The sequence below is a fragment of the Microcaecilia unicolor genome, chromosome 6 (assembly GCF_901765095.1).
Source record: "Microcaecilia unicolor chromosome 6, aMicUni1.1, whole genome shotgun sequence".
Classification (NCBI taxonomy): Eukaryota; Metazoa; Chordata; class Amphibia; order Gymnophiona; family Siphonopidae; genus Microcaecilia; species Microcaecilia unicolor.
The window spans coordinates 230,971,122-230,987,508 of record NC_044036.1 but is presented as its reverse complement, the minus strand read 5'-3'; the positions used below and the strand labels follow the sequence as shown (position 1 = coordinate 230,987,508).

Genomic DNA, 16,387 nt, shown 5'->3' with positions numbered 1-16,387 from the left:
GACAGTGTGACATTCACGTTGTCTTCGATATATGCACCTGAGTCACAGGAAAGTTTTTTTGCAAGGCTTGGTAAGATATTTTTGCCTTGTTTGCAGGGTAAAGTACTAGTGGGAGGGGACTTTAATGCTTCATTCCACTCTACTTTGGATAAATCTGAAGGTGGGTCCCCAGTGGACTTAAGAATTTCCAAGGCCTTGGTGGGCTTAGCACGGGACCTTGGATTATGTGACTCGTGGAGAGTGTCCCACCCGACGGGTCGTGACTATTCCTTCTACTCCTACTCTCATGACACTTACTCGCGGATTGATCATGATTGGTATGTACTTCCCTGATGCTGACTGGGGCTAAGGCAGGAATAGGTCCTATTACGATTTTTGATCACGCACCTGTTTGGGTTCAGGTTCCTTTGATTCATGAGGGAACGGAAACAGAAGATGGTCACTGAACACTAGTTTGTTGTGGGAGGAAGATGTTTTGCAGGGGTATAGAGCTGTACTTTATGAATATTTGGACCTGAATACGAATTCTGGCCCTTCCCTGGGTGTTGGTTGGGATGCGCTTAAAGCTGTTACTAGAGGCTATTTTCTACAGAAAGCTAGTATAAGTGCTCAAAGTCGGCGAAAGGAAGTGGATGAGTGACTGTCACAGCTAGAGGTGTTGCAGCAGAAACACAAAGCTACCCGTTTAGTTTTAGTGTTGCGGGATATTCAATCCCTTCAACTCCACTTGGACCAAATATACTCTGACCAATTACAGTTCTCAAGAGGACAGCAGCAGCAGACTATGTGCATAGTAATAAACCTGGTCAAGCGTTCGCCCTTAAACTGCGTCATCAGAGGGTAGATCATACGATTCTTAAAGTGAATGATGGTCATGGCACTTATCTAAATCGTTGCAGATGCGTCAGCGATTTCAGGGTTTTTTTCAGTCTCAGTACACTGTGGATTCAACTATTCGGAGTGAGGCGCTTGATGATTTTTTGTTGGCTCACCAGCCCTCTCGCTTGACTGATGATCAGATTGCGGCATTGGAGAGGCCAATTTTGGCAGATGAGGTCCTTAAGGTGATTAAGGAGCTTCCTGCTGGGAAATCCCCAGGTCTGGATGGCCTCCCTAATGATTTCTATAAACCATTAGCGGGAGTGTTGGCAACTTTGTTGGCTGATCTTTTCAATCAGGTTGTGGCAGGTGAAGAGTTACCTCCCTCGATGAAGGACGCATGGATTGCAGTGATCCCAAAACCCGGTAAAGATAAATCTGAATGTGCATTGTATCAGCCAATTTCAATACTAAATGCTGATGTTAAGATTCTAGCTAAGGTCCTTTCTAATAGACTAGCAGTTGTGTTACCTGAACTGATACACCCGGACCAGGTTGGTTTTGTACCGCGTAGGCAAGCTATGGACAATGTTTAGCGTATGATTAATTTGCTTCATATCACCCGTTCTAACAATCTTCCGGTCTGTCTTTTAGGCTTAGACGCTGAAAAGGCTTTTGATCGAGTCCACTGGTCGTTTATGTTCCGGGTGTTGGAGGTTATGGGATTTGGCCCTGTTTTTAGAGGATGGATTCAAGCTTTTTATGAATTGCCCCGGGCATGTGTCCATGTAAATGGGGGCAATTCTCCACTGTTTACCCTGACTAGAGGCACGCATCAGGGGTGTCCCCTCTCACCTATGCTTTTTGCATTAGTGGGCGAGAGTACAAGTTAGCTTTATTTGCAGATGATGTTCGGCTTTCATTGACAAAACCCCTGACTTCTCTGCCCAACCTAATGAAACTCTTGAAAGATTACTCCCTGGCCTCCGGTTTTAAACTCAATATGTCTAAATGTGAAGCTTTGGCTATAGGGATACCATCTCCTATTATGAGCTCTATTAAGGACTTGGTATTATAAAACCACCCAATCTCGTGTGGCACTCGAGTGGTTCCAGGCGCATCCCGGGAAACTATGGATTCGTTTAGAGCAAACATCTGTGGGAGCCCGGACTCTGAGGGATCTAATGTGGCTCCCGCGAAGATATCGAGCCCTGCCTGAGGGCACTTGTCCCTCGGTTTATACCACCTTTTTCTACTGGGATGGGTTATTCGCAAAACCTGACTTACTCTTGTCTAAGCTGTCACTCATAGCAAACAACCCGCTTTTCCTGCCTGGTATGGGTACAGATCCTTTTACACGCTGGGCTTCCTTTGGTCTTGCAACCTGGGGTCAATTATTTGATGAAGAGAACTTGATTTCTTTCTCTGCACTTGCTGAAACTTACCCTATCTTACCAAATGAGATTTTTGCTTACACTCAGTTGCAGCACTTTTTATCCTCTGCTGAGATCAAGGCAAAGGTACTGCGAGGCACCAGAAGCTTGATGTCTTGTCTTTATAAGTATCAGATAAAACAGTTAAGCTATAACCCATTGCATCGGCAGCGTTGGTGCCCGGAGCTTGGTGGTGATTGAGGATGATGATTGGAATTTTATGGAAAATGCCCTTCCTAGGTCTTCGATCTCTGTTCCTTTTAAGGAAAATGCGGTTAAGGTGTGATGGTACTTAACACTGGTCAGTCTCCACGTCTCCAACGGTCTCTCCATTGTGTAGGAGAGGGTGTGGGAAATTGGGCACCATGGGTCACATTTGGTGGTCCTGTAACAAAGCAAGAGCCTACTGGAGGTCGATTCTATATAAGTTGCAAAGGTGGCTGGGGAGATCTATTAAGTGGTCGCCAGAATTCTTTTTATTTCCTAAAAAGCCTCCAGCCCTCACTAGCTCTCAATCTCTCTTGGTGCGGCATGCAATGTCAGGTGCTAGGGTGACCCTGGCTGCACAGTGGAAATCCCACACTGCCCCACCCTTAACCCAGTGGTTGAATAAACTGTGGTACATTTGTGAAATGGAATGGCTCTGGGCTGTTCTTTGCCATACACTGTCCAAGTGGAAAGTTATCTGGGCTCCATTCCTAACTAATTGTTCTTGTTAAGGTTTATCAGAGGGATAGATAAGGAGAGGTGGGAAGGGAGGAGGGTTAGTGGGGGAGGGGCGAGAGGAGGGTGGGAGGGGTGATGTGGGTTTTTTTTCTTCTTTCTTTTTTGGGTTTGCTTTGATCTGGAAATCTCTCCTTTATAAACCTGTGTCTGCAACCGTGCCCGACTCAACTCTGTGGAGCCACGTCCACGATGGGGGCGTCGAGAGGTAGACTCCCTCGCCCGCATCGGCGAAGCTCCCTCCGCCGACGTAGTCGGGGAGCCCTCCTGGGAGGCGACGGCAGCCGGTACCGCACGCGGCACCGACGCCGGAGACCTCACCCCGGGCGATGGACCAGCCGGCGCCACACTCGACGGTACCTGTGGCGCAAGCACCGCCGGTACCGGAGGGGTAGGGCACAACAGCTCTCCCAGAATCTCTGGGAGAACGGCCCGGAGGCTCTCGTTCAGAGCGGCTGCAGAGAAAGGCATGGAGGTCGATGCAGGCGTCGACGTCAGAACCTGTTCCGGGCGTGGAGGCTGTTCCGGGCTGTCCAGAGTGGAGCGCATCGACACCTCCTGAACAGAGGGTGAGCGGTCCTCTCGGTGCCGATGCCTACTGGGTGCCGACTCCCTCGGCGACCCAGAGCTCTCAGTGCCGACATGGGAAGGAGACCGATGACGATGCTTCTTCGACTTCTTGGAACGAAGCATGTCACCGGAGCTTCCCGGCACCAACGAGGAGGACGTAGAATCCAGCCGTCGCTTCCTCGGGGCCGAGGCTGAAGGAGGTCGGTCTCGGGGGGACTGTACCGCAGGAGCCCTCAGGGTAGGGGGAGACCCACCCGAAGGCTCACCGCCACCAGCAGGGGAATGGACAGCCCTCACCTGCACTCCAGACGAAGCACCACCGTCCGACGACATCAGCAGACGAGGACCCGGTACCACCGACGTCGACGCAGCTGTCCGATGTCTCAGCGCCGATGCAGAGGGCCGATGCCTCGATGCACTCGATGCACTGGCGGCCGAGGATGAAGGTCTGGACGCTGAAGACGTCGATGCACTCGATACCCCCGGTGCCGATGTCGACGAAGAGCCCGAGAACAAAACGTTCCACTGGGCCAATCTCGCTACCTGAGTCCGCTTTTGCAAAAGGGAACACAGACTACAGGCCTGCGGGCGGTGCCCAGCCCCCAAGCACTGAAGACACGACGCGTGCCTATCAGTGAGCGAGATGACCCGGGTGCACTTCTTGAAGCCGCTGGGAGACTTCGATGTCATGGGCGGAAAAATCACGCCGGCGAGATCAAAAGTCGAAATGGCGGAAAAGGCACCACAAAAACAAGGGGAAGAAAACTTCGACCCGAGGCCTAAAAGCGGCCTACCCCGACGACGAAAGAAAACTTACTGGGGCGAAAAAGCTGGAAATATCGGGGGAAAAGAGACCGAAGAGTCCCTTTCCACACACAGAATGTTTTTTTTTTTTTTTTTTTTTTTAAACACGAAGAGAATGCGCGAGGTCGACTTTGCGGGGCACGACACGGCGAAAACACGACCCTACCGAGCGCGGACAAAAGAAGACTGACGAACACGAGCCGGTTCGGGCGGGAAGACGGCCGCGCATGCGCGGTGCGCATGAGCGCGCGAGGACTAGCAAAGGCCTTTGCTAGTGAAGTTTCCGATTGGAGGGGCTGCCGTGGACGTCACCCATCAGTGAGAACAAGCAGCCTGCTTGTCCTCGGAGAACTGGATGTTAAAGAAATGAAATGGAACAACTCCTTAGTGGGTATCTGATACAACAAGAATATTTGTAATTTGTCCCCTGATTTGCAAGGGTTTCCTTTTGTGGCTGTAATGTTGTTTATTTAATAAATACTTATATAAATTTAAAAAAAATAAAACAAAAAAAATTTATGGAAAGCAAACAAACATGGTTTAATGGGACAGAGTCAGCATGGGTTCAGCCAAGGAAGTCTTGCCTCACCAGTTTACTTCATTTCTTTGAAGGTGTGAATCAACATGTGGATAAAGTTGTGCCAGTTGATATAGAGTATTGAAGAGTTATGCTAGCCCTTGCTCTCAGTAAAATACAGGCCAATGGCTCATAATAAGAGCTAGGCTTCTTAAAATCAAAATCATCTCTAATACAAAAGAGAGCTAGCTTGTAAAAATCAGAGATCACCTTTGACACAGTTACATTTCACTGTGGCAAGTGATGAGATGAGGTAATTGAGAGCTGGCAAGGGTGGGGGCAATCTACTCTATAAACAATCCTGAGACTGGCACCTGCAAGACGTCATGAGCAAGAGTTGCTATGGTTATGTAGAGATAGTGCTGGGTCAGCTGCACCCCGGGTGAGAACATTCAAAGGGGGGGCTAGAGGAAGATTTGGGAACATATGAAGTCATTCTGATCAACTGATAAGGGCTAGGAGCCCTGTTGAGACAGCTGGGGTCCATTGAAATGAATAGGGCCAAAATTGTATATAAGCAGCAGTTTGAGGAGTATTAGAGGAGACAGGAGGAGAAGAAGACCAGAGAAGGAAGACTCCAGAAGGCTAGAGAGAGAGGACGTACCATGGTATGCGGTTCCATTATGTGAATGCTTGACTCACCTGTACTGCCATTGGTAAGACTGTAATAAACTATCTTATTATATCTACTACATACTGGGTTCCTTTCTAATTACAAGGGTCTATACTGCCTTGATGGTGTAAGCCTGTCATGAGCAGATTTAAGGTTGGGGTAATTAAGTATCTAGAGGGGATTTGCAGTTCTCTCTAGGATAGTACAGAGAGCCCATGGCTTCCGCTGTGCAAATGGGTGAGGCAGATCCTAATTATAAACATTTTTTGGTAAGCAGAGGATGGGGTCTCCTCTCCCTCTGAGCTTAGGATCTGCCTCCCTAACTTTTGATTAACAGTTAAGTCCCTTTTCTTAACATTGGGCACCAGACTATAAATTTCTCTATAATATTTTTCCTTATACTTTTAATTTGATTCACTCTGATTTGCAGCACAGAACTGTAACTTACTTTAAAACATTTTTCTGACCACCGAACTGTATTTTCAAATCAAGCATTTTTTCCTTTACTGTTTACAGTTCTTCCTAATGAGCACTTTAACTCAGTGTCTCAAGGCCACGTACAGCTGGGAGATTTGCCCGATGTAGCTGTCTTATCTATCCAGCTCTGTACAGAGCACACAACACTTTCAAACAGCAATTTTTTCCTTTCGTTTTTTCTCTTTATGTCCCATGCTGAAGTGGTACAAGTTAAACAGTCATTTACACATGTATTCTTTTTAACCTCCTGCTGTCTATCCTCTGTCAACTGTATTGCTCCTAAATCCATCTAACTAACTCCCTCTCTTATCTTTTTCACACCTTTAAACTCCAGTTTCATCTCTCGGAACTGGTACAACTTTTAGTTTACTTCTTTCTGTTCAACTCTCTTTTGATTTATATCCGTATGTTCTGCTACCGGAGAACTTTAAAGGAAATTCTTTCCCTTCCATTTGCTCTCCCGACGTCATTGTGTGTGTCAAAGATTTTCAGAAAGCTGGCAGAAGGCAGGCTGTGTGAATCGTCGGTCTCGGAGAACGCCTCAGGCCATGGCTTTAAAAACGAGTGACGACGCGGATGGGCACGAGCGGGGGAAGGCGTGCAAGACTCGCGTGGGAGGGGAGGAGGCAGAGAAAGGCAGAGGCAGACTTGAGGCGCGCCGCGCGGGGCCCCCTTAAGCGCGAGGCCCTATGCGGCCGCCTCGGTCGCCTCTGCCTAAGACCGGCCCTGGGTAGGGATAAATGGGCATTTCTCTCAATGAAAGAGGGTGAATAGTGGAATACCACAGGGATCTGTACTATGATCGGTGCTACTTAATATATTTATAAATGATCTGGAAATCGGAATGAGTGACATGATTAAATTTGCAGATGACAAAAACTACTCAAAGCTGTCAAAACACATGCGGATTGTGAAAAATTGCAGGGAGACCTTAGGAAACTGGAAGACTGGGCATCCAAATGGCAGATGAAATTTAATGCAGGCAAATGCAAAGTGATATAGATTTGGAAGAATAATCCAAGTCATACGGAGCCCTTCCTGTGCGATTTTGGCTCGCAGAGCTCGCCGAAGTGCTGGTGACTCGAGTTGCGATGAGCACACAAGCAGATCTCAGCCAATTTGGCTTTAAAGGTAGGAAGACGGTGAGCCACAAGGCGGGCCCGGCAAATCCGACCGCGCGCACCCTTAAGATGACGGATGGCGCGTCTCGGCAAAGCCTGTGCCTCTTTGGGGACGATCAGGAACAAATGGCCGCGGACCCGCTGGCGGAACTAAAAGAATGGCTGCAGGAGATCCGGGCAGATGTGAAGGCGGTCTGGGCTGAGCTAGAGACACTGGGATCTGATCTGCGTGGGGAAATCAGAGATTTGGGAAATCGGATGGAGGAGATGGAGTCCTGGGTGGAGGAGCATGCGGAGGAGCTGGATTCGCTGGATCGGGAGGTAGCGGACATACGTTTGGGCCAACAACAACTGGCAGACAAGATGGAGGACCTAGAAAACAGGAGCTGGCGACACAACTTGCACTTCAGAGGCCTACCTGAGACTCCAGAACAGAATATGCTGACTGTGAAGCAGTGGTGCAGCAAGTGGTGAGTGCTATCTTGAAAGAAGCGGGTACTCCGCTAGAGGCCACTGCAGTTGCATTGGAGCGCTCTCATAGAACTTTGGGCCCAGCTAGGAATAATCTACCAAAGGACATTATAGCCTGCTTCCAGGACTATAAGCTAAAAGAGCGGGTGTTTCAAGCGGCCAGGCGCCTGCAAGGTTTCAAGTGGGACACATACCAGGTAAAGATCTACCAAGATCTGGCATCTGCCACATTAAAGCGGCGAGCAGAGCTGAAACCGATAACTAGAAGGCTGCAGGAGCTTGACATTAGATATCGTTGGAACCATCCCTTTGCGTTAGTATTTTACAAGGAGGGCCGCATGCATCAAGTGAGATCGCTAGCAGAAGCTAGAGCAGTTCTGCCAGAGTCCCAGCAGGAAATACCCTCGGAGACTCTTGGGAGAAACAGAAAGGGAGAAAGCCCAGCTATCCCACTCGAAATGGCAACGAGTGGGCAAAGGACACAAACGACTGCAATGCCAGCAATCTGCCAGCCAGATCACATGACTGTGGGTAAAGGGGTAAATGATGTGACAACGTGAGCTAGGCATTGGCCTGGTATGTGCTGGGAATCACTAGCTTGCTAGCACTAATTGGTTTGAGTTTGCATTGGTTGAGATGGTTGATAAAGGGAGAACAGTTGATAATGTTGTAAAGTTGCACTGTTGGGGTGAGTTGCTTCCTCTGTTAGATACTTCTTCTATTATGAGGGAGGATCAAAGTGAATTAGGGGGGTGGTGGGTGGTCCGGAGGGAGGGGATGAGAGAAGGGGGGGTAATGGGTTGGGGAAGATATAGAGGTGAGGAGTGTGTGGATGAAGATGATACTGAACACAATGGGGCAGAGTTAGGGCGACTCAGGGGGGAAATGAGATGCAGGATGTAACATTAGCGCGCCTGAATGTCAGAGGCTTAAATGTGGCAATGAACCGTCAGCTTCTGTTTAGGGAACTGACTCATTTAAATATCGACATACCCCTGATTCAGGAGACTCATTTAAAAAGGCAATATGAGAGGCTATGCAGACATCGTCAATATCCACATATCTTTTTTGCATCGAAATCCTCAGGCTCCAAAAGTAGGGGGGTCCTGATAGCGTTTAATGATTCCCGTCCATGGCAGTTTCAAAAAGTCATTAGAGATAAGGGTGGTCGCTTCATTTTAATGGTTATTCAATTGGGTACACAAAAGTATACTCTAGTTAATATATATGGGCCTAATGTGGATCACCAGGAATTTTTCCAACAACTCGACCACTTATTATTAAAAAATGGGGAGGGATCCGTGCTAGTGGGAGGTGACTTTAATATTACCCCCAATCTGCGGCTGGACAACTCCTCCTCATTAGTACAATATGCTAAGCAAGGGCGGGAAATACTTCATGCTTTTTTAGCTAGGTGGCAACTGAGTGATCTTTGGAGACAGGCTAACCCAACACAAAGAGACTATACATGTTTTTCTCAGGTTCATAATTCTTTCTCTCGCATTGATTTTTGGCTGGGGGATAAGGCGATGATAGGGTGTGTCAGGGACCAGCGCATTGAGCCGCGGACATGGTCGGACCACAGTCCGGTCATTTTGGTTTTGCGGCCCCCAGAAGGACGAAGGGGTAGCCCACAATGGTGCCTGGATGATGCATTGCTGACTGAGGTGACCTATGTGCTCCAATTTGAGAGGATTATCAAAGAATATATCCAATTTAATGACAACGGAGAGGTTTCCCCAGGGGTGCTTTGGGGAGGCTTTAAAGCTGTAACGAGGGGCCACTTCATCGCCTTAAAAGCTCATATACGTAAGGAAAGAATGCAGGCGGAGGAGTCTGGGCGTAGACGGCTAGCACAATTGGAGAAATTAATAAGCAGAGGGGGCCCTAGGGGTCCATCCCAAACTTTATTAGATCAAGCACATAAACTTAGGCAAGAGATTCGGGAGCTCCAATTGGCCGATCTTTCCGAGCAGTTGCAGAGGGTACGCCAGACTCACTCTGAGTTTGGCAAAACTAGCAAGCTATTAGCACATAAACTAAAACAGCAGGCAAATAAAGTGCATATTACTCAGATTAGGGATGAAAACGGGGATAAAATAGCGGATCCGGAGGCCATGCAAGCAATCTTCACAAGATTTTATGAAAACCTCTACACCCCAGATATCAGCCCTGAAGAGGTTGAGATTACAGCTTTCTTAGATAGGGTCACACTACCTACACTCTCAGAGAGTGCGCAAAGCAGACTCTCTAGACCAATTGAGAAGGAGGAGATCTTACAGGCAATTAAAGAGCTGGCACCTAGCAAGGCACCAGGACCCGATGGTTTTACGAATAAGTTTTATAAAACTTTTGGATCCCTTGTGGCTCCTTTGCTGCAGAGGGTGTTCAATGACTTGGGAAAGCAGAGGTCCCTTCCAGAGACTTGGCATCTGGCGAATATTATAGTTCTGGCCAAACCGGGCAAGGACCCACAATTATGTAGCACGTATAGGCCAATCTCTCTCCTGGGGGTGGATTATAAAATTTTCACTGCAATATTGGCATCTCGCCTGCAGCAATACCTTCCACAACTAGTTCACGAGGATCAAGCGGGGTTCGTGCGGGAGCGCCAAACGTTTGATAATATTCGCAGGACACTACACCTTATCCAATCTGCCCATATAAAAAAGCTCCCGCTATATATAATCTCCCTAGACGCAGAAAAAGCGTTCGACAGGGTGCATTGGCCATTCTTGTTCGCAACCCTGAAAAGGGTGAGTATTTCGCGAGGCTTTCTGCACTGGCTTTCTTTACTATATAGAGCGCCCACAGCTTCGGTTCGGGTTAATGGGAGACAATCTCCAGCGTTTTTGCTGAAGCGGGGGACACGGCAGGGATGTGCCTTATCACCTCTCCTCTTCGCTTTGGTTGTGGAACCACTGGTAGCTTATATTAGATCACACCCAGATATAAGGGGATTGAGGATGGGAACAACGGAATCCCGGATATTATTATTTGCGGATGATATCCTCCTCACATTAACAAATCCTAGTACTTCACTTCCCTTAATAGGGGCGACATTGCGAGATTATGGCTGGATGGCGGGATTCAAGGTTAACACAGACAAGTCAGAGGCATTAAACATCACAATCCCAGATGATCAAATTGCATGGTTGCGAGCTAATTTTCCTTTCAGGTGGGCTCCCAGAAGTATTAAATATTTAGGGGTAAATATAACAAAGCGCTTGGAGGATTTATATGTGGCTAACTTCCCCGCAAAGGTACAGGAGCTTTTTTTGGAACTGGATAAGTGGGAGGGATTAACGATCTCCTGGATGGGGCGGATCAGTGCGGTCAAAATGATTCTGCTACCCAAACTGTTGTATTTGTTTATGGCGCTCCCCATTTCTTTACCTGAAAAGTTTTTTAAAGGCCTACAGCGTAGGGTCTTCTCATTTATCTGGAAAAGGAAGCCGCCACGGGTGCGCCGGTCAGTAATGCATCAGCCGCGGGCACATGGGGGCATGGGAGTACCTTCGTTTTTGCTTTACCATCAGGCGGCTCACCTCTGCATATTAGCAGAGTGGCTACATGGGGGAGCAAAGGCCTGGAAGGCAATGGAGCAAACTTGGTGTTATCTAGGCTATATAGAGCACTATTGCTACAATCTCAGCCCATTCTACACTACACACACAAATGGGAAACAATAGTGAGGGCTTCCTATGATTATTCAATGTGGGAAAGGGTGTTCACATCCTTGCTTAAGGTGTCTATCTCCAATGCTCTTGTGGAAAATGGCTATAAATTACTGTATTGTTGGTATTATACACCACAGAGGATAGCAAAAATGTTTAAAGGAGGGTCGCCTCTGTGCTGGCAGAAGTGTGGAATGGTAGGCGATATGGTTCATATATGGTGGGCCTGCCCCCATGCTCAACAGTATTGGACAAGGGTTGTGAAATTGATTGCTAGCCAGGGGCGTATCTGCGTGGGGCCTCAGGGGCCTGGGCCCCCGCAGATTTTGCCCTGGCCCCCCCTACCGCCATCAACCCTCCCCCGTGCCCGTTCTTACTTTTGCTGGCGGGGGACCCCAACCCCCGCCAGCCGAGGTCTGCTTCCACCTGCCGCTGCCTTCAAAACTTCTTCTTCAGCCGGCGGGGGACCCCAAACCCCCGCCAGCCGCCCCGCGCTGTTTAAAATTCATCTTCGGCCTCCGTGGCCGTGCTGCTGGGATAGGCGGCCGCTGTTGAAATCCACTTCGGAGTCTGACGTCGTTGTACGTTGTACGTGCTGCGACGTCAGACTCCGAAGTGGATTTCAACAGCGCCGCCTATCCCAGCAGCACGGCCACGGAGGCCGAAGATGAATTTTAAACAGCGCGGGGCAGCTGGCGGGGGTTTGGGGTCCCCCGCCGGCTGAAGAAGAAGTTTTGAAGGCAGCGGCAGGTGGAAGCAGACCTCGGCTGGCGGGGGTTGGGGTCCCCCGCCAGCAAAAGTAAGAACGGCAGCGGGGGAGGGTTGGCGGCGGGAGGGGGGTGGAGAGACTAAGTCATTGGTGGCGGTGGGGGCTCGGCGGCGGGGGGGGCGGGGGGGGGGCGCTAAAATGTGCCCCCTCCCTCTGGCTCTGGCCCCCCCTACCGCCGGAGTCCAGATACGCCCCTGTTGCTAGCATAACAAAAATAGTTCTTCCCATGAAAATTGAACACTGCCTATTATACGTGAGGCCCCAGGGTACTAAAAAATATGCATATCAACTGGCCACACAGATATTGGTGGCTAGTAAAATGGTGTTGGTAGCGGCATGGAAGCAACAAACATTGCCGGGACTACGGGTGATTCTGCAGAAACTGGACTATATACAGCTGATGTCCAAGTTAACTGCAATGCGACAAAGTCGCCTGATAGTGTATCATCATGTTTGGGATTCATATACTGAGTGGTCGGCTCAGCCCGACCCTACCTTGCCCATTACCTAGACGGGGGGGGGGGGGGGGGGGGGGAGTGGGAAGGGGGGAACACGAAGGGGCTAAAGAGTAATAACAAGTTCTGCTATTTGAAGATGGAAGTTTTTTTTATACTGTGTGTTTACAGTCCTCTTTGTATATAACGGTTATGCTCAATAAAAATAAATAAACATTGGAAAAAAAAAAAAAGATTAGCAACAAAAATAACAAAAGGGATGGAACTCCTCCCATATGAGGAAAGGCTAAAGAGGTTAGGGCTGTTCATCTTGGAAAAGAGACGGCTGAGGAGAGGGATATGATTGAGGTCTACAAAATAGGGGTGTAGCCAGACTTGACATTTGGAGAGGGGGGCAGAGTTAACATGGGGGGGGGGGCACTAGGCATATAGGTGTGAGTATTGTTTAGTATACACCTAAATAATGCTTTAGCATGAACGTCATGATGGATCTTTAAGTACACAGTCTGTTCTGCATCAACACAAACCACATTCACACTTATGGAAACTTTGGAAACAAACATTTTTAAATATCTTACTTCAGTCACTCACAGAACACAGACAAAACCTCACTAATTGCAGAATAAAAGACCCAAAATTGGAAAAGGAAAGATAAATCACATTCTATATAAGCAGATAACATACTATTTGTGATCTGGATTGGCCACTGTTGGAAACAGGATGCTGGGCTTGATGGACCTTTGGTCTTTCCCAGTATGGCAATATTTATGTACTGATATACTAGCATTTATGTGTGTAAGTGGACACATACTTATCTATATGGTAATATTCCGAACATTTACACCTGTTAAAAAAATAAAGCACCTCTTGCCCAACCAGGTCCATCAATCTGAGAGCAAGTAAATCAGGGGAAGGGCAGGGGAACACAACAGAACTGATCAACATTACCCCACACCCCTTACCACTAATACCAATAAAACATGCATATAGGGAAATAGATAAAATCCGGATACCCCAGATCCAGTCTATATATCACCTTAAATCAGGCTTCAATAAAGAATCAGACTTTTAACCAGTCACCCATATCCTCAGATCTCTACAGTAGTAATTAGTTCTAAATAATAATCATTGTGTTACTAGTAAAAGAGGCCCGTTTCGTAGAGGAATGAAACGGGCGCTAGCAAGGCTCCATGCCCCCCTCCCTACCTCCCTCTCTCCCTGGTATTCATCCCAGAGTATTAATAGAGCTGAAAAATGAACTTGTGGAGCTACTGTTAGTAATATGTAATTTATCCCTAAAATCAGGTGTGGTACCGGAAGATTGGAGGGTGGCCAATGTAACGCCGATTTTTTAAAAGGGTTCCAGAGGAGATCCGAGAAATTATAGACCGGTGAGTCTGACGTCAGTGCCGGGAAAAATGGTGGAGGCTATTATTAAGAATAAAATTATGGAGCACATACAAAAGCATGGGCTACTGAGACAAAGTCAGCACGGATTTAGTGAAGGGAAGTCTTGCCTCACAAATCTACTGCATTTTTTCGAGGGGGTGAACAAACATGTGGACAAAGTGGAACCGGTGGATATTGTATATCTAGATTTTCAGAAGGCGTTTGACAAAGTGCCTCATGAAAGACTCCAAAGGAAACTGGAGAGTCATGAGATCGGAGGCAGTGTATTATTATGGATTAAGAGCTGATTAAAACATAGGAAGCAGAGAGTAGGGTTGAATGGTCAGTATTCTCGATGGAGAAGGGTAGTTAGTGGGGTCCCTCAGGGGTCTGTGCTGGGACCGCTGCTTTTTAACATATTTATAAATGACCTTGAGATCGGAGTAACTAGTGAGGTAATTAAATTCATAGATGACACAAAGTTATCCAGGGTCGTCTCGTCGCGGGAGGAGTGTGAAAGATTACAAGAGGACCTCGTGAGACTGGGGGATTGGGCGTTCAAATGGCAGATGAAGTTCAACGTTGACAAATGCAAAGTGATGCACGTGGGAAGGAGGAACCCAAATTATGGCTATTTCATGCAAGGTTCCGCCTTAGGAGTTACAGACCAAGAAAGGGATATGGGAGTCATCGTGGATAGGACATTGAAATCTTCCGCACAATGTGGTGCGGCGGCCAAGAAGGCGAACAGAATGTTGAGTATTATTAGAAAAGGGATGGAAAACAAGCATGAGAAACAAGCATGAGGATGTTATAATGCCATTATATCGCTCCGTGGTGCGACCGCACCTGGAGTATTGTGTTCAGTTCTGGTCGCCTCATCTCAAAAAAAGATATAAAGGAATTGGAGAAGGTGCAGAGAAGGGCGACGAAAATGATAAAAGGGATGGGACGACTACCTTATGAGAAAAGGTTAAGAAGGCTAGGACTCTTTAGCCTGGAGAAAAGGCGGCTGAGGGGTGATATGATAGAGGTCTACAAAATTTTGAGTGGGGTAGAGCGGACAGATGTGAAGCGTTTGTTTATGCTTTCTAATAATAATAGAACTAGGGGACACAAAATGAAATTAGAATGTGGTAGGTTTAAAACAAATTGGAGAAAGTTTTTCTTTACTCAGCGCGTGGTTAGACTCTCGAACTCATTGCCGGAGAAGGTAGTGACGGCAGCTGGCCTTGCTGAGTTTAAAGGGGGTCTGGACAGATTCCTGAAGGAAAAGTCCACTGATCGTTATTACATTTTGGGATTTTGCCAGGTTCTTGGGGCCTGGATTGCCCCCGCTGTCGGAGACGGAGTGCTGGGCTTGATGGACCTTTGGTCATTTCCCAGCGTGGCAGTGCTTATGTACTTATGTCTGTCATCCTAGTTCCAGCCCCCCTCCCCTCCGAGTTGCATAGCCCCCCTCCCTCTCTCCCTCTGTTACTCTCTGTCATCCGAGTTCCAGCCCCCTCCCTCCCTCCATCTCCTCCGAGTTCCAGGCCCCCCTCCCCCTTCGAGTTGCAGGACCCCTCTCCCCCTTCGAGTTGCAGGACCCCCCTCCCCTGCCCTTTGAGTTCCACGGCCCCCTTCCCCTCGAGGGGAAAAGGATAATGATAGGAGTGTACTACCATCCGCCTGGCCAGGATGAACAGACGGATACAGAAATGTTAAAGGAAATTAGGGACACAAACAAACTGGGCAACACAATAATAATGGGTGATTTCAATTACCCCGATATTGACTGGGTAAATGTAACATCGGGACACGCTAGGGAGGTAAAATTCCTTGATGAAATCAAGGACAGCTTTATGGAGCAGCTGGTACAGGAACTGACGAGAGAAGGAAAAATTCTAGACCTAGTCCTTAGTGGAGCACATGATCTGGTGCGGGAGAATGCTGCTTGGTGGGGCCGCTTGATAACAGTGATCATAATATGATCAGATTTGATATTAGCTTTGAAGTAAGTATATAGGAAATCAAATACGTTAGCATTTAACTTTAAAAAAGGAGACTATGATAAAATAAGAAGAACGGTGAAAAGAAAACTTAGAGGAGCGACTGCGAGGGTCAAAAATTTAAATCAGGCATAGATGCTGTTCAAAAACGCCATCCTGGAAGCCCAGGCCAAATATATTCCGCGTATTAAAAAAGGAGGACGGAAGACCAAATGACAGCTGGCATGGTTAAATAATGAGGTGAAGGAAGCTAATAGAGCTAAAAGAAAATCCTTCAGAAAATGGAAGAAGGAACCGACTGAAAATAATAAGAAACAGCATAAGGAATGTCAAGTCAAATGCAAAGCGCTGATAAGGAAAGCTAAGAGGGACTTCGAAAAAAAGATTGCGTTGGAGGCAAAAACACATAGTAAAAATTTTTTTTAGATACATTAAAAGCAGGAAGCCAGCAAAAGAATCAGTTGGACCGCTAGATGACCAAGGAGTAAAAGGGGCGAT

The 16,387-nt window shown here is 47.6% G+C and overlaps 1 protein-coding gene across 1 annotated transcript in view; it reads right to left on the bottom strand.

Moving 5' to 3' along the window:
• PNPLA7 (patatin like phospholipase domain containing 7) overlaps positions 1 to 16,387 on the bottom strand; it is a 2,530,065-nt gene that overhangs the window by 2,363,608 nt on the left and 150,070 nt on the right. The gene's annotated exons all lie outside the window — the stretch shown is intronic.